Raw genomic sequence first — 25,441 nt, forward strand, 5'->3', positions numbered from 1 at the left:
GCATATCCTCCGATATACCCTCGTCGTCTCTAGATCGCTTGTTGCTTTTGGTATCGACTGCTGAATGACGACCTCGGAGCAGCCATGATTCCACATATTTACTAGGGTTGAACAGAGTGAGAGGAGGTCCTACTAATCCTGATAAATGTCAGTGCAGAAGTTGTCCGTACAAGCAGAGATGACCTAGATGAAGTTACTATAAGATTTATCTGAGAGAAACCTCTCTCAGATGAATATCTACAAGAATTTATTTTCTTGAAGATATTCACGGAAACCACGAACTGCTTCTCTTTCATTTAAGCGAAATTTGCGGGCTAACTTTCTCATTTTAGCTTCACCAAATTTCAGATGCTTCCCAGGATTTTCTGGCCAATACTTGGAATCTAAAATCTTAGCACATTCAGGCAAATCAGTATCATCTCCTTCAAGAAGACGCTTTCCAACAGCTTCTTTCAGACTTCTATAGAAAGCAGATGAACTTATTGCAGGACTGTGTCTTTCATTTTTGTGGAGCTCAATCCCTTTGAACTGCATGTTCTTCTGACTTCGAAGAGAAATACTACTGTAGTAGGACAGGATTTTCAATTCTTTCTTCAAAATGTTGAACTGTATTCTTTATCTTCCTGTATGCTTTGTACAAGTCACAAGTCACTATTGAGTTCAATTCGTGAACACAGTACCATCTACCGGAATATTTATAATTTCTCTCTTGTAAATCTAACCTTAGTTCATTAAGTTCTTGGAGAGCATCTCATGTAAGGCCCAAATCAATAACAAACTCGCATGACGTTATTTTTCTTAAAAGGCCCTCATAAAGAAAGCGATCTTCTGCTATTTTCGTTTGCCTCCAGAAAGAGATGGACGAGGGCTTCAAATTCATGCCAAACCGCAGAAACGGTGCAAAAGGTAGATGCAACCCAGCGAGTGCTTAAATTGCTGCCAATTTAAGTTGAAGTTCTAGGGTCGATGCACGTTTCTGTAGTTTCCTAGCATTCTTAGGTTTCATGGACAAACTTCATAAGTCATATGAAGTTTGTCCATGAAACCCTTAAAACAATTTCTGCTTCTTCAGCCTTCCTTTTTTTACTCATTGACATAAAGTATCTACTTATTTTACTCATTTTGAACAATGGTTGTACTGATTTAAATTAAATTAATTCAAAACGCACGTGAACACCTGCCTATTGCAGAGAGAATACAAAACTGATAAACTGATATTGGAAGCAATCGGAAGTGAACACAACTTCCGGTTTCCGGTTTGCGTACCAACATATGAAAGAGGAAAGCAGAATACCAACCTACGAGTAATCAAAACAGAAAATTCATTTCGTGAATACAGAGTACCATCTACCGTAATATTTATAATACATTTTGCTGTAACTAAATCGCAAATTTTTAAAAACTTGACCGGCTAAACTCAATTGATGCTGTAAACCTTTTACACTGATATCCTGTTACCAGAAAACAAATGCATAAACACATTTACAGATTATATATTATTTTAATATTTATATTTCAAAATTATATTATATTATGAAATACACACACATATTAATGCGTGCTTGTGTAATTCATTTATCTCTCTCTCATCTCTCATCTGTCGCTTTCCTTTCCCCTCTTTTACCTTGCGATATCGAGGGTTTATTGATCATCGGACCTAAACCGTTCTCAGGATAAGGTGGTCAGTCCTATGACCCCGGTGTATCCTATTGTTCAGTAGTGGTGTTGAGTTCCCAAGGCCGATTTGCCTGCTTTGCGGGATGAAAAACTCCAGAAAAACTGGGGAGGAAAACCCAACTGTCCACGCCCAAGACCGGCTAACTTGGCTATGGCTGAGGAAGATCCTAAATCTCCTCACGTCAGCGATGGAAATCGAACCCAGGACACTCCTTTCCCAGGCATGTGGTTGCGAGGCGCAAAGCCACTCGGCTAACCGCGCGGACGTGTGTTTCATTTTATCTGCATATTGATATACTTCTATTTATTCATCCACTATGAAAACATAAGTGTAGATGAATGTCGTTTTACTTTTTAGTGTAATCGCATTGAAAAGACAATAATTAATTATTTTTTTACCTTAGGTCAATAGTCGCAATATTGGTTTTCTTGGTAGTCTTAGGAACAATGATGGACCAGCGATACAAGAAAAATAATGAAAATGGTCGAGGTAAGAAGGTTCTTTATGTTTATTTATTCAGTTCTCTAGCTGGTATCGAATATTCTTCTCAACTACTCTGGCATTCCTTTAATCTCGGAATAGTTCTTGTTACACATACTTTACATCATCAACCCAAGAAGTTCTTGTTCTACCAGAAGATCTTCTTTCTTCTGATTTTTCTCTCCAGTATTTCTAGAATCGTTTTCCCTGCTAATCTGCTTAATGTCTGTCCTACAATCTTGCACTTTCTCTTTATAGGGTATTCCGTGGGTGCTCTTTTGGATCCCATGCGTTCAAAGAAATTTTCAGTGCTCTCCTATAGTACCACATCTCAAAGTCCTACAGCTTCATGATTATGAATTTTGTATATTTCGACGTCTCACATCTATAATTCGATGTGAACCATGCATAGGATTTTATTATTGTTGTTTTAGTCTATTTATTCCAGAGGTTATCACGATTTTCGTATTCCAGAATGCTCATTTTTCCTTAAATATTCTTGATTTTATTTCCATAACTGTTGATCCAACTTCTATAATCCTTACTGCTAAATAATTATAAGCCGTTACGTTTTGAGCGAATCCTGTTGACACTCTTATATTTTTTGTTTTGGTGCAGTTTATTATTATTTTTTACTTATTACCATATACTTGGTTTTATCTGCATTTAATACTAAGCCATAATTCAGACTTTTTTTTATTAGTATTTCAACCATTTTTGATTTTTTTAATTTCGCAGTGAACCAAATCATCAGCAAATCCAATTTCATCAATTCTAATGCCATTAAATTTATTCCCATTTCTTCATATTCTTTCATTTTCATTTCACTGCATATATTGAAAAGTATAGTGGATATTATACACCCTTGTCTCACTCCACTTTTCATATCTACTGTTTCATTATTAATGTCGTTTATAATTCGAGTCTTCTGATCCCAGCATAATTCTGTTATCACTCTGATGTCTTTTATATCAATTTCAATGTCTTTTAATTTCTCAGTTAACTTTTCATGGCTTATTATGTGAAACGATTTTTGAAAGTCTATAACGCAGAGATATATGCCATTGTTTATTTTTATCGATCTTTCAATAACAGTTTTTAATACATAAATTGCATTAATTGTACTTTTACTATGAATATTTTTTGTGGTTCACTTTACGTGTACAGGGGGAATGGATACACGGTGATACGTTTGGATTTTGCTAAGGATTTTGACAGAATACAGCATGGAAGACTGTTGCATAATTTGCAGAAAATGTTTTTGGCTTATAAAATATTAACGTGGATAAGAAGGTAGTTGATGACAGATATCAAAAGTGGTATACGTGGTGGAATGTGAGTCTGCAAGATTTAAGGTAACCAGTGGTGTGCCCCAAGGATCAGTGCTTAGCCCATTGTTATTCAGTCTGTACATTAACGATATTGGGAAGGATTTCACAAGCGACATACACCTGTTTGCTGATGATTCAAAGGTAGCGGTAATCAGGAATGCTGCTGATATGCATTACTTGCAGAATGATTTGAACAGGCTGGAAGTTTAGGTATGGGAAAATGGATATCAGTTCAATGTCAATAAATGTAAATCATTCACTTTGGCGTGATTAAATTGCCAATGTCGTATTATATTTGTGGGAATTTGCTAGAACAAACTGATGAGGTTAGGGATCTTGGGGTGTTAGGCCACAGGAAGTTGAAGTTCAGGGGCCATGTGGCAAAGATTGCAAATAAAACTCAAAAGATAATTTAAATGCTGAAATGAACGTTCACATGTAAAGATAAGGATGTAATTTTGCCTCTTTACTAAGTCTTGATAAGACCTCATTTGGACTGCTGTCACAGGTCTTGTCTTCTCTTTTCCATTGTGATTCTGATATAGTGGAGAGAGAGCGCAAAGGAGAGTGCTACAATGATATTGGGATTGTGGAATACTGATTATGAAGACAGACTGAAAATATGTAGACTGCAGACCCTAGGAAACAGGAGAAAGAGGGGTGATATAATTGAGACTTACAAATTTCTGAAAGGGTCATACATGATTTCATTGATGGAATTTTTTAAGTTTATGGATGGTAGAAAAAGGTCAAGAGGGCATCCTTGGAAGCTGAGAATGAATGCCGCTAAGAAGAGGATGAGGGCTAGATTTTTCTCTCAGAGGGTGGTGCTTGATTGGAATGGATTGCCATTGGATGTTGTGAGTACAAGCAGTGTGAATAAATTCAAGAATAAGTAGGATAGCTGGTGCCTGTATTGTGTGGCCTCCCTCGATGAGTCGCTGACTTCCTGATCGTCTGTATTAATAATAATAATAATAATAATAATAATAATAATAATAATAATAATAATATGGCATTTAATCGTAGAAAGCATACTGTTTTTTATTATTTCATTAGTATTTCTGAAGTACGGGATTATTGTTGATAATCCCAGAATGCCTTTATCAATACATATCCTGTATTATTTCTATCAGAAATTTATTCCATTTTCTCCTTCCTGTTTTACTAACTCAGGTGATATTCCATCACGTCCAATCATTTTGCCATTAGGTAGTTCTTTTGTTGTGCTTAGGATTTCTTCTTTAAGTGTCCCTAGAGTTTTTTAATGATCACAGGTTTGCCAGACCTGTGGTAATTATTCAGTTCTGTTAGGTATTTTTTTCATCTTTGTATCTTGTCTTCTGGATTTGTAAGAGCTTTCTTATTCTTATGTTTTAACTGTTGGCTTTTTATTATTATATTGGTGGGGGGGGGTATTAAGAAATTTTAATTTTGCATGTAACTCTATAATTTTATTTTCTTTATCTAATTCCTCTACTTTAAGCAATTATTATTTAAGTTTTCTTCTTTGATTTATTTTTTATTTGTCTATCTAATCGTTTATATTCTTTATTGGGGTTATTTTTTATCAATTAGTTCTAGTATCTCTTCTGTCATCCATGTTTCTTCTTCTTTTTAATTTGCTCTTTGTTTTGCCAATAGATTTTTCTGCTCCATTTATTTCATTGTAAACAGCGGCAGTCAACTCTGCTTCTTTTATCTTGATCCATTTGTTGTGGTCTTTTTTTTTTTTTCAATATAGTTTTCTATATTATTCTGAAATAGTTTTGGTGTTACTGTTATTTAGTTTATCTGTATTCCACTTTAATGTTCTAAATCTGTTAGTTATATTTTTTTAACTTTATATTTATTGTAATTTTCACAGGTCTGTGGTCTGATCCACAGACGGCACGTGCAATATTCAGTATATGAGAAAAACAATTATTTTGTGCTGAATTTTACAACCTTTGCGAAGGGTGCACAGTAAATAAATGTAGTTGTGTAAAAGTGCTTTGATTAACTGTGTAATTCTGCTAAGCGAGGGTGATTGTGTAATATTTTGTTTCTAAAAAACAAAAGACATTCAGGAGAGCAAAAATACTGACGGAAAGAGTGATGAAAAGTTTAAGCCTCTTGTGCAGTACTCGATGTTCTCAAAATAGAATTCGTCCATCCACAATCGTACAGGCGAATTCCATAGTGTTGGATTCCGTGGAACTTCTGTTACGTACAAACCAAACATTGCATCAGTATGGAGTCACAATCTTTTTAATCCCGAAGGATTGAATACAGCAGGTGTCAGCAGAACGTCAATAGTTTGGTGCTTCATTTTAAACAGCCCCAAAAACTGCAATGGTCTGAGAATCCAAACACCTTATCCGTGGAAAACGTGATTGGATTCAAATCCGTTAAGTTACTTTCCAAGTGATATTAACGTAGAAAGAAAAAGAAATCATTAAATGTCTTCCTCATTTAGTTTTACACTCAAACTTTACTTCCGCGTGATATCAGTTATTATGATTACTGCATAAATTATTATGGGTTCATATGTTTTCAACTAATTTTTATTTCTTTTGATTTTTAGGAAATCTACACGAGCTGTTCTCAGCTTTCTCCATTTTCAAAAACTATGAAACACTAACTGGACCAGATAGGAAATATTCCTTTCTCTCCGGAATCAAGTTTTTCACTATGTGTTGGATCATCGTTGGACACACCGAAATATGGACAAAATACCAAACATTTAGTAAGTTAATGATTTTTTAGGCCAGCTAGAATTTAATTTTTACAACTTAATATGACACGATTTGAAACACTAGAAATTTGATTCTTGCGTGTGAATAAATATTAAGGTAAAAAATTCATAATAGGTTGCCAGTAATAGTAGGGGAGCCACTCGAAACCAAATAGGGGTAGAATAAATGATGGGGAAAGTGACAGCCGAAACATGACGTCACTGCCATCTGTTCCCCATGAAATTTCAGGCATTCCATACTGATGACGTCACTAGTCGGACACTCTGAACCAAATAGGGGTAGGATAAATGGGGGGAAGCGATCAGTCATGGATGTGGGTTGTTATCAGATGTAGACAAGTTACGTAATTTGTTAGTTGTAAATAAGTGACGTCATTGATTTGAAGTGGAAAGGAAGTTATAGCAGTGGATATGGATTCGTGCGTGATTGGTGGGACACTTTAAATCAAATAGGGGTAAGATAAATGGGGGAAGCGACGTCACTGTCATGGTTGTGTGTTGTTATGAGATGTAGATAAGTGAATGTTTTGCGTTTGAAATTGTGGGTGACGGTTAGAGATAAGATAGAGAATGGAATGTTTGGAATTTCGCTGGGAGCCTCCATCTGTCATTGACGTCACGTTTTGTCTATAGTTGGCAGTAAGAATTTTCCAATATAGGTTTGTGGTATATCAATCCTGTTACTGAGTATGGGAATTTTTAATTTAGAGTCAAGAGATGGCAGCAGCATTTAGACATTTTCTGAATAATTAATTACAAACTATCATCGTTGTTCCCTCACACACACATTTTTTTTTTCATGTTCACATTTCTAAAATAATTAATTACTGGCTATCACTGGTGTCCCCTCACCCCCTCAAGCATACACAATGTTTTTCCCATATGGGTGAAGAAACACTAGTGATAGCCAGTAATTAATTATTTTAAAAATGTGAATATGAAAGAAAAAAATGTGTGTGTGTTTGTGAGGGAACAGCAATGATAGTTTGTAATTAATTATTCAGAAAAGGTCTAAATGCTGCCACCATCTCTTTACTCTAAACGAAAAATTCCCATACTCAATAACAGGAATTAAAATACCACAAGCCTATATTGTAAAATTAGTACTGGCAACTATAGACAAAACGTGACATCAATGACAGATGGAGGCCCCCAGCGAAATTCCAAACATTCCATTCTCTATCTTATCTCTAACTGTCACCCACAATTCCATACGCAAAACATTCACTTATCTACATCTCATAACAACACACAACCATGACAGTGACGTCGCTTCTTCCCCCCCCCATTTACCTTATCCCTATTTGGTTTAAAGTGTCCCACCAATCACGGCACAAATCCTTAGCCACTACTATAACTTCCTTCTCCACTTCAAATCAATGATGTCACTTATTTACAATTAACAAATTACGTCACTTATCTACAGCTGATAAGAACACACACACTCATGACACTGACGTCGCTTCCCCCATTTACCCTACCCCTATTTGGTTCAGATTGTCACACTAATCACGACACGAATCCTTATCTTATCTTGATCTGATTCATAATGACAGACCAATGATGGCATGGTACCTACCACATACTCCCCAACATTTACCCTGTCCCTATTTGGTTCAAAGTGTCCGATCAGTGACGTCATCAGTATGGAATGCTTGAAATTTCATAGGGAAACAGATGGCTGTGACGTCACGTTTCGGCTATCACTTCCTCCACCATTTACCCTACCCTTCGTTAATTCAAAGTGGCTCCCCTACTAGTGTTGTCTCTCAGATCCCTTATCGATCTATTGGCGAAAACCCTTTAAGTTGTATTGGCGATCCACTACAATTTTCATTGCTTTGCTGAATATCGGATGCCCGTTTACAGCTCAACGCTGTTCTTCTATAAAACTAGCACAGTTGAGAAGAAGTTACTAAAACAACCAGAGTAGCCCAACTGTTGTAGAAAACAGTCCGCGTAATTAGCCGAGTGGCTGTGCCCTTCGCAACCATATGCCTGGGAAAGGAGTGTCCTGGATTCGATTCTCTTCGCCGACGTGAATAGCTTAAGAATATTTCTCAGACATAGCCAAGTCATCCGGTCTCGGACCTGGACAGCAGGGTTTTCCTCCCCAGTTTATCTCAGGTTTTTCGTCTCGCAAACAGGCCAGCAGAACACACACACACACGGATTACAGTCAGGAATACTTGAGTCCCAGCCATAGGCCTGATTCGTCAGCTATGCCGGTCCCGAGCAGGGATAAAATTTTTTTTGTGTGTGTGTGGGGGGGGGGTTGAGATGGTGGCGAACTTTCCTGTAAAAGGGGTCTCATGGTCGATATATCATCATACATTATAAATCTTGAAAACAGTCTTGAAATTTATGATATTTACATATTCCACTGAAATATGTTTCCTTATCCTTTTGTTAGATGGTGTGGTTTGTTTGTGCTCATGCAACACTAGACCTTCCAGCGAGAGTAAGAATGCTGCTAATAAAATACATACACCGGCCACCGAATTAGAAACCTTTATGCAGTTGTATGCAAACGTCACTTACGCAGCGTCAATTGAGAATACTTGGTCACGTGTTTAACCCCTTAACGTACCAATTAAAAATCAGAAAGCGGTCGTTTTTCTGCCAATTTTTTTGGCGAGGGTGATTTGCTGGATCAAGTTCATCATTATTTGAAAAATAATGATGAATTTGTGTAAACGCAAACGAAATAGCCGATACACGCCGTTGGCAACTTTTCTCGACTGAAGGGAAATAGGCACAAGATTGTCTAGCGTCTATATTCGGTTGTATTTATATATGAAACCAAAATTCAAAATCAATTTTGGTGCAATAAGCAAACGACGTGTCACAGACGTCTTTGTTTGTTAAGGGGTTAAAAGAATGCTGGTCAGTAATCGTAAAAGTAATGAAGCTGGTAAGTGTTAATAACAATGCGAAAAACAATGAAACTTTGGGAGTTCAATAAAGGGCTCATTGTGAGTGCCCTTGTGGCTGCAGGCACGATTTTGAACACAGCAGAGCCGTATGATTTCTCAACAGGAGAGATATCCTGTTGTTTAATCAGTGGAAAAATAACCCACATTATTTGACTAGGAGGAGTAATTGTAATCCTATGACATTCAGTCTGTTAAGAACGAGATCGTCGTCCTCTGAGAGTTTTGCACAGACAAACAGAACTCTGTGTCGCAATTGACCGAAGCATTTAATGAAGGCCATTCCGGATCCATCTTTGACCAAAGTATATGAAGGGAACCGAAGAGGATCAGTATTGGCAGTCATATATCTCTAAAAGTTCAACACGCTGTTAAATATTTTTTTGTAAATGTCAATCAAATAAGTAGAGTTGCAAACACTGTATTATGCAGGTATTAATTAATCTGATAATTGAAATATATCAAATTAAAAGCTTTTTTATTTTGAATTATCAAACACATCTAAAAAACAAAATCCAAACTGGTTTTTTCTTGTTATTTGATAGAAAACACAATTTTTATCAACAAGCTACTGAACAGTGTGTCGCATTGCCATCTGTGGAACACTTATGTGTCAGTAGACACGTTTTTCTTCATAACGTAAGTAAAGGTATTTCTAAATTATTTCTAATTCTAATTCTAAATTCAAATTTCGTTCTGAAAATACTACATTTATTTTTATTTTTTGTTATTAATTTGTAAATTATAAATTTTATCATTATTATTATTAGACATTAAATCATATATATTTGAACGGGAAAAAAAACTAATTATTTACATTTAAAAAATAAATACAGAAGGGTATAGATGCATCTAAATAAATTAAAAAAAAATAAAATAAGAAAGAAAAAAAGAGGGATAAATCTCTTGCAATACTGAAGAACATAGTGCATTTGTGGGTAGCCCATGAAATAAACCTATTATTCTCTAAGCAGGGAGGATTTTCCTGTACTTTTCGTATTGAATTTTTGAAGTGGAGTACAAATGAATGCAATACACAAGAAAGTTCACATCGCCTTTCCGATCTTGAAAAGAATGTCAGTTGTGTTCCATTCTGCTGGAAACTGGGATAAAGTTCTTCCTTCCCTGCTATGGTGGTGGTGGTGGTGGTAGGATTCTAAAGGTAGTCTGATGTGCAACGTTCTTCGTTGGCTCTGCCTGAGGTTTCATTGGAACAGGTGATTGACAGATGATTCTTGATCTTTTGTGGTTATTGTAGAAACAGTAGATCGTACATTTTGCAGGGATGAAGAGGTGGCGGAATATTCTGTGTCTGTTGTGGTATGAACGGAGTAGAGTTTTACAGGTTGTGTGATTGAATGCAGGTAGTAAAGGTCCAAGTCATCTACATCGGATCATCTACACACGGGTGAGATAAGTGTGCTATCTTAGTTCAAAAGATTGGGTCGATGAGTTTGAATCTGTGCTGATTGGTTTGCTTTGGTTAGTTGTTATGCTACCGCCTCCGCTGAATTTTCAGTCCCTTTGATGCTTGCAATCTCGTGTTGAAAGTATACTACTGGAGGTTAAACGGCACACCTGATCGTGGAGAGGTTGATGCAGTTGGAATGGCTGGATCCTGTGACATCAGCAAGCGGTGGGTTTTCAATCTTTGGGTACAGCGGGTGATGCCCAATGATGTGAGCTGGAAAGTTGGTTAGGTATTTATGAATCGTTGGTGGGGATTTTGATGGTTTACTTTGGAACGCCTGCATATGCTTTTTATGACTGCTAACTTTAATTGCTGGTACTGTGATTTTGCTTTAGGATTTTTATTGGCAACTGTTCGAGAGTTTTCCACTCCGTAAGAAGTTGCTGATTTTCCTCATTCCTGCCCAGTTACAAACAGGAAAGAGAAGCTTATTATCCAGTTATGGGGGGGGGGGGGATCTAGGAGATGCCTGCTGTGAACAGGGCTTCTTGGCTTAGGAAGGTATTACTGCGTCGGAATGTTGACTGCCATCTGGCTTATGATGCTCACCTTTGCTCAGAGTGAAGATGTTGCCCATACATTAGTGTACAATTTCTCAAGCGTTGAAGCAGTTTTATAATTATGTTCAGCTCAGCATGTTTTAAGTTTGTGTGTTACCTTTGTAAACCTCTAGTTATTTTTTCCGCACTTGACCAGCTGCATTTAATTGAGACGTCAGTTCTAGATTTCAGGTTACCTGTCCGTATATTATTCGCTCTTGAGGTACAGTACTTAATTTTGATCTCGAGGCTTCCGAGTACATTATGTTTATCGTAGATGTCTTTCTCTTCTTTTGCATTTCTTGTTGCGATTATGGCTTCAATAGAATATGCTGATCATCCAGTGATATTCCAGTGAGGGGACAGCTCTTGGCTTAGTCCGGGTAGAAGGAGCTGTTCTGTAATTTTACCAGGACAGGATCTATGGTTAATGTGTTGTTAAAATCTGTAATTTCTATTGGAATATTGTAATTCTACTAATAAAATCCTACCGGCTGCGCCATTGTTGTAAGTTGTAATTCGTCTGCTGTCTTATTGTTAAATCTGTATTCATCGTCTGCGTTATTGTTATATCTGTACTTTCTCTATATTTTATCTTATTCTATCTCGATAATAACTCTCCTTCTAATCTATTGTCGTGCTCCTAAAATACTAATTCAGATTTATTTCCTCTTCGGATATTGGCAAAATTTATATTTTGCTGCGCCAGCCAATATCCTATAACAGAAGAGACTCTTGTTCAGGAAAATAATTCAAAATCTAAAAGGATACACACAATAATTTATCTCACGCTAGCGCTGTGCAGATTCAGTTAGCAGTCGTAGACCGAATCTCACTTAAACAATTATATCTAATTCCTTCCCGCCCAAAAGGTTCAATTTCATAAGTGGTGGTTTGAATTCGTAATCAGGCATAACTCAGGTATAAGGTACAAAATATGTTTATTGGAAAAACATAAAACATTTACAGTTATGTAAGTTTAAATACTCAATGGATCAAAATTCACTCTAAGTTAAGGGTAATACTAAATCACAATGAATCAGAGTAAGTTAAATCCTTCGATTATGAAAGGATAAGATTAGCTTTAAGCAAAGTACTACTACTACTATATAATTCCCATCACAAGTTACTCACAGAATACTTGTTTATTTCATTAATACTCTATCAATGATTACCTTAATTCTAAATTTCATTTAAGCAAGTCTAGCCATTCACAAATCACTGCCTATTTAACAACTCTTCTTTGCTCCACAAGGGCTTAATTAATTCAGTCAAATTCTCACTTAAAAGTTCTCTACTAGTGTCCTTTAGTTACAACACACACAAATTTCTTGTTCTTGTAAACAAATTTTTAACATAGAACGAAAACTCTTACATTACCGGATCCTTTCAGATTTCATGCCGCCATCTCATGTAGGTCGGGATTACCGTACTGCATATTCTTCGGCTGTCTTTGCGCCTGGCGATGTACTACGCTTTTTCTTCTAATCGTTTCCGACTGTTGCGTGCTGTCTACCGCTCCTCAGGAAACTTTCTCCAATGGGACATTCTGCTAAGGCTCGATTCCACATGGGCCGTCATATCGCAATCAGCTCTGCTTGAAAATCTTCAAGCATTCTCAAGAAAAGAACCTGCCGTCCGTCATTCCCGTAGTGGACCCACCGCTCTCTCACGAATCCTCCGACCAACTCCACCTAAAACTCGAATCCGGCACTCGAAGATCAAAAGGTCAAAAAGCCACATAACCTGATAACCTGATTTGGCTAGATGGATTACAGTCCCGTGGACTTCGATCCCTTAATCTGTATGAATAGTCATGAATTAAGTGTTAGCGAGCACCTGGCTCACCCTATTTAGGGTTGTACGGAGGTACCAGAATCGATAAGCAAGGCAGCTTTCGGGCGCTTGTGTTTCCACCTATCGTGTTCGTCATAATTAGATGACTCTTGAATGAGTTGATTTGGATGAACAGCTGCTTTGGCAAAATAAGCAGCAGCACTGTTATGGAGGAAAGTGGGAATATCTAGAATATCGGCATCTCGATGTAAGAGAGTATTTCTGACAAACCACGGAGCGTTGAAGATCATACGGAGGCACTTGTTTTGTATAACTTGTGGCTTGTTGATGTTAGTGGGGGAAGTGTGCCCCCAGGCTGGCGATCCGTAAGTTAACGATGGTCTGATAATTGTTTTGTAGATCCGTAGTTTGTTATCAGTGCTGACTTGACTTCTTCTATTGAGGAGAGAATAGAGTTGTGCAATTGCAGAGTTTGCTTTTTTGCATGCATAAACTATGTGGGAGTTAAAGTTTAAACGGTTATCTAGTTGAATGCCCAGATATTTGGTGCTAGATCTCCATGGGATGGCTGTGTTAAAAAGTTTAACTTCTCCAACATGAGATGCTTGTCTTCTTGTGAAAAGAATGGCAGTGCTTTTATCGGCATTTACAGATATTCTCCATTTTTTGAACCAGTCTTCTAAATTTGTTGCTGCAGTTTGTAATCGCTGAGTAGCTATATTAGGCCTGAGAGATCTGCTAAGAATAGTCATATCATCCGCATAACTAGCTATAATGGTTAGTGATGTGCTAGGAACATCAGAAACAAAGATGTTAAAAAGCAGCGGTGAGAGCAACGAGCCTTGAGGGACACCAGCAGTGATTTTTTTCAGTGAGGATCTAATTCCACGCAACTTAACCTGAATTTTACGGTCCTGTAGAAAGGAGTTAATAATTTTGGTAAGATAAAGAGGGATGTTGGCTGCAATTAATTTGTAGATGAGACCTTTGTGCCAGACCGTATCGAAAGCTTTTGCAACATCTAGAAAGATAGCTCCTGTGTGCTGTTTCCAGTTAAAGCCTGTAGTGATGAACTCAGTCAGTCTGTGAATTTGATGTGTAGTGCTATGTCCAGTACGGAAACCAAATTGTTCTTTCGGAATGATGTTATTTAAATCACCTCCTCATTAAGTCGGTTGAGAATGACTCTTTCTGCTATTTTTCCTAGGCATGATAGAAGACTGATGGGTCTATAGCTCTGTGGCATCTGAGGTGCTTTACCAGGCTTGCGAATAAGGAAAATATCGGCTTGTTTCCATCTTGAGGGGAAATAATTAATTCTCAGAATTGCATTGATAATGGCTACTAAATGCATGACAGCTTTGTGTGGGAGGGCCTTGATTGTTTTGTTGGTAATTTCGTCTGGACCAGGGGCTTTTTTGTTTTTGAGCTTCTTGATGATTGAATAGACCTCTTTAGGTGAGGTGGGGCAGATATTTTCACAGCTACAAGGTCGTCGAAGCACAGAGCGTACCTTACGGTGTATTTTTTCTATGAAGACTAGATCCGCTTGTGCATAATTAGGACGACACTGAAGTTGGAGGGATTGAACGAGTGCTTCTGCTTTTTCGTCATCTCTGTAAACAAGACCTCTTTCTCCGTGAATGGGCTGGATGTTAGAGCGATCTGTACGGAGAGCTTTAGTCAACTTCCACAGAGAATTATCTTCGGTTTTGAGAGAACAGAGTTTTCTTTCCCATTGCTGGTTTCTGTGATCTTTTAAAGCGTAACGGACGAGGTTGGACGCTCTGTTTAGTTCTCGACGGTCTTGCGGAGATAGCGTGCTGTGATAGCGGCGTCTGAGCCTATTTTTGTTCCTTATCAGAGCAAGGATTTCTGCAGGAAGTAAGTTAACTTGAGCTGGGATAGAAGTAGAGCAAGCTGCGGATAAGCCAGCCTGTATTTTACATTCAAGATTGTTGACTGCCGCGTCGATTTCTTCACGGGTGGAAATAGTCGGTACTGAGTCTATAATAGTGTTCATTTTAGTCTTGAATTTTGCAAAGTTTGTGTGGGATTGGCTGGAAATGAGCTCAGGCTCCTCCCCTAAACTTAAGAGTACTGGATTCTGATCTGAGCTTAGCTCGTCAACCACTTGTAGTCGGAATTGATGAGAAATATTGTTAAAAATAGCAATATCCAAAACATCAGGTCTGCTGGTCGCTCCGTAATGTGTTGGCTCAATCGGGCCTGCAATAACGATGTTTCTCTGCAAGGCAAAGTTGTAGAGGATCATTCCGTTGTTGTTACAGCTTTTGCTGTTCCATAAAGGATGCTTGGAATTGAGGTCTCCTGCTACTATTACTGCTTCATTTGTATCCAGTAGCTGAGAGAGATCAGAGGGGAGTAGAGGTTTGCCAGGGGGGTTGTATACAGAATAAATCTTTAAGCTGCCTGCATTGTTGGTAAGAATTTCTATGCCTGTCACCTCGAGGTTAGATGTAGTAATCTTCTTAGTCTCATTATAACGAATGTTTTTTCTGACAAAGATGGCAGTGCCACCACCTCTGGCATTTAGTCTGTCATTTCTGAGTAACGAGTAGTTTCTGAGTTTGGGATTATCGCAGGGACGTAGGTGCGTCTCGTTAATGAGGAGAATATCAATTTGCAAATGATCTGTAAGCTCCTGTAATTCCAAAATTTTGCTGTTGAGACCGTTTGCATTCCAGAATATTATCTGCATAGAATTTGATGTTAAAGCCGAATTAGTCATTAATCATGGAGAAGATGGCTTGAGTATTCCTAAGGAATTTGTTGGTGTCGGCCTGGCTTGGGTTTGTTTTGCTGAAGGCCATTAGCATCTCCCCAAGTGAGGCAGCGAGTATTGCTGAAGAATTTTGACTGCTGGTTGCAGGGGATAACTTAGTGTTACTCGAGGAACCACAGAAGCATAGGATATATCTGGTGTAACCTTTCGCGGTTTGATTTCAGGCACAGATCTCACAATATTTTTCTGAGTGGGCTGGGTTAATTCCTGTCTAGGCTTTTGAAGGTTGGATGGGTGGAGAGAGCAACCCTTGTAGTTTGCAGGATGTGGGCCACTGCAGTTCGCACATTTAGCAGGTGTGGTCTTTGGCTTGACGCAAGTGTGCGAGGGATGGTTGCCACCGCACTTTACACACTTGTAGTCTGCTCTGCATAACATTTGGGCATGCCCAAATTTTTGGCAGCGATGGCATTGACCAGCCGATGCCTTTCTTCGTAGTGGCTCGGTCTTGATGACCAAGTTTCAGACTATTTTAAGATCATAAATTTCCCTCTGGTCTTTACTGATCTCTACTAAGACCAGAGGCATGGGGCGCTTGTCTGCACGATACATTCGTGAAATCTTGATCGGCTCCAAGCCTTGTAATCTGAGGTCAGTAGCTATTTCTTCTGTTGTTATGGTTTCTACCAATCCTCTGATCACTACCTTGAAGTTCTTTTCACTTTTAAGTTGGTAAGTATGGTATGGTAGTTTATGATCGTCCATAAGTCTGGTGAGCTGGCGGTAGTCTGTTGTTCCTTCGGGCTGTATGCGTACTCCGTCATCTGTGTTTTTGGCTGACGAGAACTTTATGTTACTTTTCTTCATCGTCTCTGCGAGCAACGACCATTTTTCCTTAGATCGCAGGACTACTGGTGGGATCCTCTCTTTGGGCTGTATCCGTATATTTGTCTCAGTGCTTGCACAAGATTGTGCTGAAGTGTCCATTTCAGGTGCAAATTCATGTTCTGCAGCAAGAGACTCTTTCCTTCTCTTCTTTCTGCTGACTTCCTGGTAATCATTTGAGTCTATGTCAGTTGTAGCGGAGGAAATGACGCTGTCATGTGTAGGGCGAGGAGAAACTTCGGAGGTTTGAGGGTCTTCTTTCTCGACCTCCATAATCTGATGAACTTCTACCTTTCCTGGCCACTTTGTGTGTAGGATGTTACCAATTTGCCGAAAGATAGCTAGAAGTTCTTTGAAGGAGAGATCTTCATATGGTGAATCCATAATCTGGACTTGAAGTGGGGGAAGGACCTGCTTTGTCCCTTCAACCACCGAGTGTTGTACTGGGCGGGGAACAGGAGGGAACCTGGATAATGTTTTTGAAGGAAAAAATAAAGTCTTACCTGCTCTGTTGATCGAGCACGCTGTTGATGCATCAAATAATCACTGTTTAATTTTAATGTTGAAGTAACTCTGATTTAAGCATTAAAAACAAAACTTAACTTCACTCTTAAAAACAAAACTTAGCTTCACTGCTGTAATACTACAAGGAGCGCTGATAAACACGTCTGTACTCACTGATAATCGAGGCCTCCAATCTCGGAAATCGCTCGGCCTCAAAAGCCACATAAACCGGCATGCTTCGTCTTTTATTCGCCCTATTCGGGCGCCCTCTATTCAATGCGGTTTTCACCCACGAACCCCATCGTTCATGCCCCTTGGGTGATCTTACACTCTCGCTAACCTGTCCGGTTACATTATTCTAGGAAGGCACTCTGACGTCATATTTCCGCGTAGGTATAGCCTCCATTGCTACGCTCGACTCGTACCGATCATACGCGATTATTCCCGATTACTATTATAAACTTTTCTCGGAATTTCGCAAAGTACTAGACAGCTTACTTGGGAATTACAAATAACCTAGCAATAACTCTCACTATATCGCACACATAGACTATACATTATTAGAAGACATAAAACAACACTTTATAATTATTAGCCGATGTGCAAATATCTCCTTAATAAGTAGTAGTTTATTATGTTAAATCCTGAATGAAGAATTTGCTTGTAAATTTCTGCAATCAGGATCTAACAGTGTTCAATGTTCGTGACAGAGGAGGGTTTTGTTTTATTCCTCGCAATTACCTTACGGTGTCAGAATGTTTACGTTCAAGGAGAACTCTTTTTTCTTTTCTGAGATGCATGATGTAACGATCATATTTGCTTCTCCTTACTCGAGAGTAATTAGTCCTATAATTTCGTGGTAAAATTGGCAATGTGGATAAGGGCCCTGATGGACCTTATCCACATTGCCAATTTGTGGAGTTTATCAATTATTGAGAGCCCTGGCGCAGAGACGGTTTGGAGGTGGCCAATAATATTAGGCAAATATGGATTGGGCAGGTTTGCAATGACTCTAGAAATGATCTTGCATTCAACTTTGATTAGAACTATAGGGTTTCCAATTCCGCAGGCTTGACTGATTTCCTAACTTACGGAAGAGACTTGATAACGGTATTGTAGTAGATGGTGTGAGTTCTTTAGAGTGGGAAGTTGCGTGCAGTTTTTATCTCTTCCACAGTAATTGGTTTGACTAGGCTATTTAGAGTAGGTTGGGGGTATTGTTTTTGTACCTGTCAAAAGTTATCTAATAGCTTACATACAGATCCTGTACAGCTGTGTTTGTCCTGGTAGAATTGTAGTATTTCAGTCTTAATTTAATTCAGGTCTTTTCGTAATGATGCCATCTTTCTAACGAATGGCTGAGATGTGGTTAAACCGTGTGGTTTACTTCAATAGAGAAAAGGTATAAGGCAGGAGCATCACCTCATAAATGTTTGGTCGTTTGAAGCGAACTGAACAAGGTAATTTATGAGTACCCTTGTGCTTGTATGTCCTGAACGATGGCTTGATAGGTTGGGCTGCGAGATACTGAAACTGCTACTAAAGTTGCTTAATGCTGATGGGAGTCTCTTGACGGAAGAATTGAGGAAATGATTTTAATTTGGATTTCAGAATGGGATATCAGGCTTTCATGGTTTGTGTCATGTCTATGGATTAGGTCAGTCCTTACATTAAAGATTATAGACAACTATATATTCTGGATCTTGCAGGAGGGAATTACTGAAAAGCAGTAAGAGAGTCACCTCTAATTGTTGTGTCTAGAGTTGCAGTTTAATAATCATTAAACTGCTCTCTTATCTGAGATGAAGGAAGATGTGTGAGAAAGGCCTCTAATGAAATGAATAATATATTGAGATATGAAGCATCTGCCCAGTCCAGCCTAATGCAGACGATTTCCTTTCTTCATATTGGTGATGAGAGTCATCAAGTAGTTCATCATTTTTGACTAAGGCTGTGAGATATTTGATCAGCATTTGCGATATTCAGCACGCTGAAATCGGTCTACTTTTTGTCAAGGGTGTAGATAAAATCGCTACCTATGATAGCATGTTCCAAACCAACTGCAGAAATGTAATATGGTTCTGTATGAAATCAAGAAATTTTATTGCCAAGGCATCATGATGTTGTATGTAAATATTGAAGAATTATTGTTTTTCAGTTGCTCGATTGGATATTTCCTTCAATCGAATTACCGAAATAATTATTTCTGGAAGATAAAAATATCCATCATCGCTTTATAAGAGTAGCTAGAATTATAAACTTGATATTCACTTCCTATCTACTCCATTGTCCTGATTTTATAATAATACCAAATAGAGTAAGAGAGATAACTTTGTTAGAGGGCGCTCAGAGCAGACAGCGACAAAATCTTGGCCAAGATTTAAGTGTAACAACTGTTTATGGGAGCAAAGGAAATTGCACAACGAGTTTAGTTCAAAGTTTCGGTGTCTTATCTTACAAGAGAATGGTGCTACAGTAGTTTAGCTGGTAGTAAATGTGTTGTACAATAGTGAAAATCAAAGGAATATTAAGACTGCATGTAGGACTTCAGTTGTCCTTACCATCTCCAGTTTAGGTCGTCTTATATCAAGAAGTTCTGTTGTAGTCCATGGCACGTTTTCTTTACTTCAAGTTCCTCTGCAATTATGGGTTTTATATTGCAACTTAACGTGAGCTTTCTTTGAAAACATACTCTTCAGGAGCAAAGTACTGCATCTCGGCTAATTAAAGTCCGTGTCAATAGCACACAATTTGAAATCAAGTCATTCACATTTAATGTCACTGGGAAACGACGTTCATAGAGAATTACAGAGAAGATCCACTCTTGAGTAGATCTGCTCTGTAATTTGCCAATATCTAATAGCAGGTATAAACAATAATGAATAAATTAAATTATGTGTGTGTGTGTGTGTTTCTTCTCATGATGTTGATCGTTATTGCAGGGGATTACTTACATCAACTCTGACCCTGAAAGGCATGTCGAAGGCGGATGGTCGAATAAACATTATGCTATTCATAGCAAAGCGATATTTGAGGTAGGAACCTAAGATGAAATTTTCTTTCTGTACAGTTTTGCAAATTTTTGTACATATCAATTCTTTCAGTTATAATGAAATACTATTATTGGCGCTAAAACTCCTCATGTGACTTACAAGGGAGTGCCCAGCATATTATGAAAGTACCATCGAAAAAATTTACGTTATTATTAATTCATAACGAAACTTTTTTACCAAAAATTAGTGCGCTATCTATCAGAACTACAATATCATCAGAGGTTACGTTAAAGACACTAAGAAACTTTATACTTGGTTTTTAATCCTTATCCCAAGGAAGCAAGACAAAGTTTTGTGCTTGAAATAGATTCACGTCTGGGCTACTTGTATATAGAGGTTAATGACTTCATATCACTTGCCTTAGTATGTATCCCATAATGTAGAGCACACCCCCTTTAGGACGTATATAATGAATGCATAAAGGGAAAAGTCACTACCCAAACCGGTTTCGACCTTCATTGAAGTCTCATCAGTGGGAACCACTACTAAGGCAAGTGATATGAAGTCATTAGCATTTATATACAAGTCGCTCAGACGTGAATATATTTCAAGCTCAAAACATTGTTTTGCTTCCTTGGGAAAAGGATTAAAACCAAGTATAAAATTTCTTGGCATCTTTAACGTATAACAAACGCAAGGTAAAAAACTTTCTACATCATGAAATATTGTAGTCCTAAATGTCAATCACATTCAAAATATGATTAATATACATGATGAATACACTTAGTTTGCACTATTATCTTAAACCTGATTACACATCAAACTATCTTCAGGCACATTTAGTGCTATTGCTGATTTATAATTCAAAGGAACACCACAATTGCTGTCTATTTGGTGTTTTGTCTTAAAATGGAAATACGACACCTATTTTGCTTAAATAGCCTAAATCCACCTTTCCACCACTCAAGTACGTCATCTACAGATTTTATTAACGCTTTATCAGGTATTCTTACATCAATATTACCTGAAACACTCAGTGCAGAAATTAGTCTGTTATTCTCACATTTCTCTTCATTACTGTTTTTCTGCATGGATATATTGGAAGCTCTATTTCACCATCATCGTCAAATTACTGATATATATACCCTCAGGGGGTGCACAAGATCTAATGATAGTACTAATGAGAAATTACATTATTTCTAACTTCCTATCAACAATTTTCATTTTCTTTCATATTAGCCAATTATCTCAGTCCAGTATTATCTTATATTTCTTTCTCTGAGGCATTTTTACTGTATTAATCCGTCTCCATCTTGGTCTTCCTTTACGTCTTTTTCTTGCCATCCTGGCAAAGAACACTTGTTTTGGTAGTCTTTTCTCTCAGGTTTTTGATGTCTCCAGTCTTTGAACAACAGTGTTATTTCTAACCAAGCTCTCAGATCCATAGGTAGAAATTGGTTTGTCTTTTTATACAGCTAGTTTAGTGTTTTGACTAATTTCACTCTTATTCCATATCTATTTATTCACTTGAGTTTTTAACATACCGGTTTTGTTGATTCTGTTGTCTATTTCCATATTTAATTGACCATCATCACTAAAAATCGTGCCTAATAGCTAAAATGTTTTACTTGCTCTATAGGTTGTCCATTTGAGATGCAGTCTGCTGTCTACTTCCAAGTTTAATTTGCCATCCTCACTAAAATTGTGTCTAAATAGTTGAAATGTTTTGTTCGTTCTATAGGTTCAACTTTCAGGATATAGTTCATAATTTCAATGTTTCTCCCTATTTTCATTGCCTTCGTCTTTTTATTGCTGATTTTCATACCACATTTTATTACACCAATTATTCAGTTCAGTTAGGGAGTCTTGCAGACTTGTACTGGATTTATTAAGAAGTAAAACATCATCTGCATAAAGAAAAGAGCTAAGATTAACATCACCAGTACAAATCTTAAATACATAGCCATGTTATCCGAAAACCTCTCGACTGTTTGTCTTAAAATGAAATTTGAACCTCACAACCTCTGTTTGGCCTGATTCAGCTTGTGCTTCTCCAAGCTGGATTCACAGCCTGAATCCAGCTTGTTCTTTTCCTCCACAAATTTTCTTAGTCATTTCTCAAGAATGCTTGCATAAATCATACCAGGAAGCTCACTCAGTAGAGTACTTTCTCTTTAATAATTCTCACATTCAACTTTATTCTCCTTTTTGTGGATTGGTACTATGGGCGCTCTACTCCAATCGCCTGGAACTCGAGCCTCTAACCAGGCCTTCTGAATTACGGAACGCAGCCACTGTAAAACTTTTATACCTCCATACTTGTTCATTTCTGATCGAATATCATCTACTCCAGCTGTATTTTCATATTTCAGGTTGGCAGTAGCTTTTTCTCCTTCAAGTAGATATATTCCAGATGGCATTTGTGTTGTGTGTTTTCTACCCTTGTGCTGTCACTACAAGTGTCATTTAACAATCTTTCAAAGTAATTACTGCATTTCTATTTCTCTACTTCAATAATCTGGAATTTGATCTCGTGACCAACCCTTTCAATTTATGCAGTGCTGTCAATGTCAAATTTTATACCCACCATTCTCGAAATCTTTATTTTCATCTCTTTAGCCTCTTCTCATCCACTGCTCGATAAAAACCCCATTAACTTAGCAGTTCCGCTGTCTGTAACTAATGTCCAACATATCATGACACTTCTATAGGTAAAAACTGGAATAATGCATATATCAAAAAAGATTCTGCTTTTAAAAATGCTCCTAACAAGTAATCTTCATACAACTAAAATTCTTTGTTGAGTTGTACGATTCTTCTACTTTTTTTCTTATTTTTCCTGAAAACTAGCCAGTTGACTAAGGTAAATATAGTCCTCCACAGTTTCGATACGATTTTCTTTTAATATTATTTCGATTTGATCTGAAGTTGCCATTAGTTTGGTTTTAGAGAGATCTTTCTCTGTTGAAAAAAAAAAAAAATGTCATTTGCAAAGTGTAACTGATTCACATTTTTTCCGTTGGTACCAATTTCATAGTATTCAACGTGACGTTCCTAAAGACATTTAGTTAAGCACAAAGCAATTCGTGTGATCAGGATCTCCTTTCCTTATTCCTCTCCCAGTTCCAAATTCTTTCTCTGATCTAGCTTAAAGCTGACTGTTTAGTTTTGATATACAGTTTTTAATCATCTCATTTACTTTATTGAGATGTATTTTGCTGCGTCAAGCTGTTTATTATTTCGAGATGAAAAAGAGAATCAACGACTTATTCAAAATTTACGAACATTAAAGATGCAGGAAGTTTATTTCTCGTATCCTAATACCTGTTTTATAGAGTGGATATTATCCATTGTAGAGAATCTTATTCTGGATTCCGCTAATTCATATGGCCCTATCATCAAAAAAAAAAAAAAACTTGTGATCCTTATTTAATATAAAGAAATGTTTTCTTTATTTAAAACACCATTGAACATACATTTCCATATTTGAGTATACACAACTGTTCTGTGAGTGCTCCTTTCATGCAACAATCTTTTCACTCATTTCTTCAGACATCCACAATAATTTTATCCTCAGCTTTTACAATGCCTTTTTCATTTCGTTTTCTTTTACAACAAGTAAAGATATTCAGAATTATATTTTTAAATATTTATATTTTTATACATATATTATATTATACTATATTTATATAATACTGAGGGTATTACATTTTCAATGAAAGACATATTCCGTATTATACTCTTGCCAATTGGCTTTCTTAAAGTCCGTTTAGGATGAGTTAATCATTTTCGTGATGTGTTATAGGAAGATAGAGTTTGCGATGAGATATTGCTTGATAGTTTATTTATTAATTTAATTTCAATATCGATTTCGTTTTCCTTCATCTCCATTTTACATACAACATCTTTATAATTTCGATATAAATTAAGTATAATTGAAAACAAATCAGGTAACGACTTTATTCCTTTTTAGGAAGAAAAGCCATTTTAGTTCAACCGAGCTTTTAATATAACTGATAAATTTTAACTGACAGAAAGTTACATTTCAAATTCTCTGAAATAATTTTTCTTGATGCAATTTTCCATTTTTCCAATGATACGGTAAAAATAACATTCCAAATCTACTCTCATCCAATTTTTTTTTCACCCAAATAGCTAACAAGGTGCTCCGAAAGTTTTAAAGCATTTCATTATTCTTTTACATTGTGTGAATGCTTCGTGTTATCAATGCACCCATCCCATATGAACTATATTTTAATCCAACCAGGATTGTGCCAGCATTAATGTTCACCACTGGAATAACGTTCTTCATACCGTGGGTATCAAGTGGCCCGATTTGGCATAATATGGTAAGAGATGTGGAAGCCTGTTACAAAACCTGGTGGGCGAACTTCTTTTTCTACTCAAATTGGCTGAATCCATCAGATATTGTAAGTTAAAAAACACCCCTTACACATAATGTGTTTATTTCATTTGAATACGATACTTACTTATCTTAATAAGTTTCAGAATGCAGGTTTTGTTAATTTTCAGTGCTTGCATCACACGTGGTACCTCAGTGCAGATTTCCAGCTACACATTCTCTCTCTACTGGTTCTCATCCCAATCTACAGGTTGGTAAGATCTGATTTAGTACAATCAAATAATTCAATTTTCTGACTAAATTTATGTAATATTCTTATATTAATTATGAAATAGAGTAAGTGACTAAAATGTAGCCCTAGTATGCATTACTAGTATGCAACTGTGCTATACACCGTTTGCTAATAATGTCATTGAAGATATTACACGCTATTTCGCTAAGTTGGTTTTATGAATTATTTCAAAAGTGGTCATGGTCGATGTATTGTTCACATTTTCTTAAGTGAAATTCTTTTACTTGCCCCAAGTACAGAGTGTTTGTTCACATTATTGAGTCTTATTCATCTCAAAATTAACAGATATGTGTTAGTTAGTTCTTTACATGTGACGTCACTATGACGCCAGGTAATCACGCATGTACCTTATTTGTTTTGGGGAGGCAAGCCTTCTGCTAGAAGAAGTGGTTGCAGATGCCACTTCCACAGAGAGCTCGGAGGACAATCAAATATCCATGCTCTTGCGGGATTCGAATCCGCTGCTTAGCTGGAGAATAGCAACGCTAAACTCTCGGCCAACTAGTCTAGCAACAGATGTTTGCACCATTTTAAATGCCAAATATTTGTTTCATATTAGGTACATTTATTCTACAAAAATGAATCTTTCTACGAAAAGCTTTTTTATTTTCTTTTAGTATAACTATATATATTAGTAATAAGACTTGGAATAGATTTTTTTATTTCCCATCAATATATTACAAATATCCCTT

The sequence above is a fragment of the Typopeltis vanoorti genome, chromosome 21 (genome assembly GCF_054136105.1).
Source record: "Typopeltis vanoorti isolate ZY-2024b chromosome 21, IOZ_Tvanoo_1.0, whole genome shotgun sequence".
Lineage (NCBI taxonomy): Eukaryota > Metazoa > Arthropoda > Arachnida > Uropygi > Thelyphonidae > Typopeltis > Typopeltis vanoorti.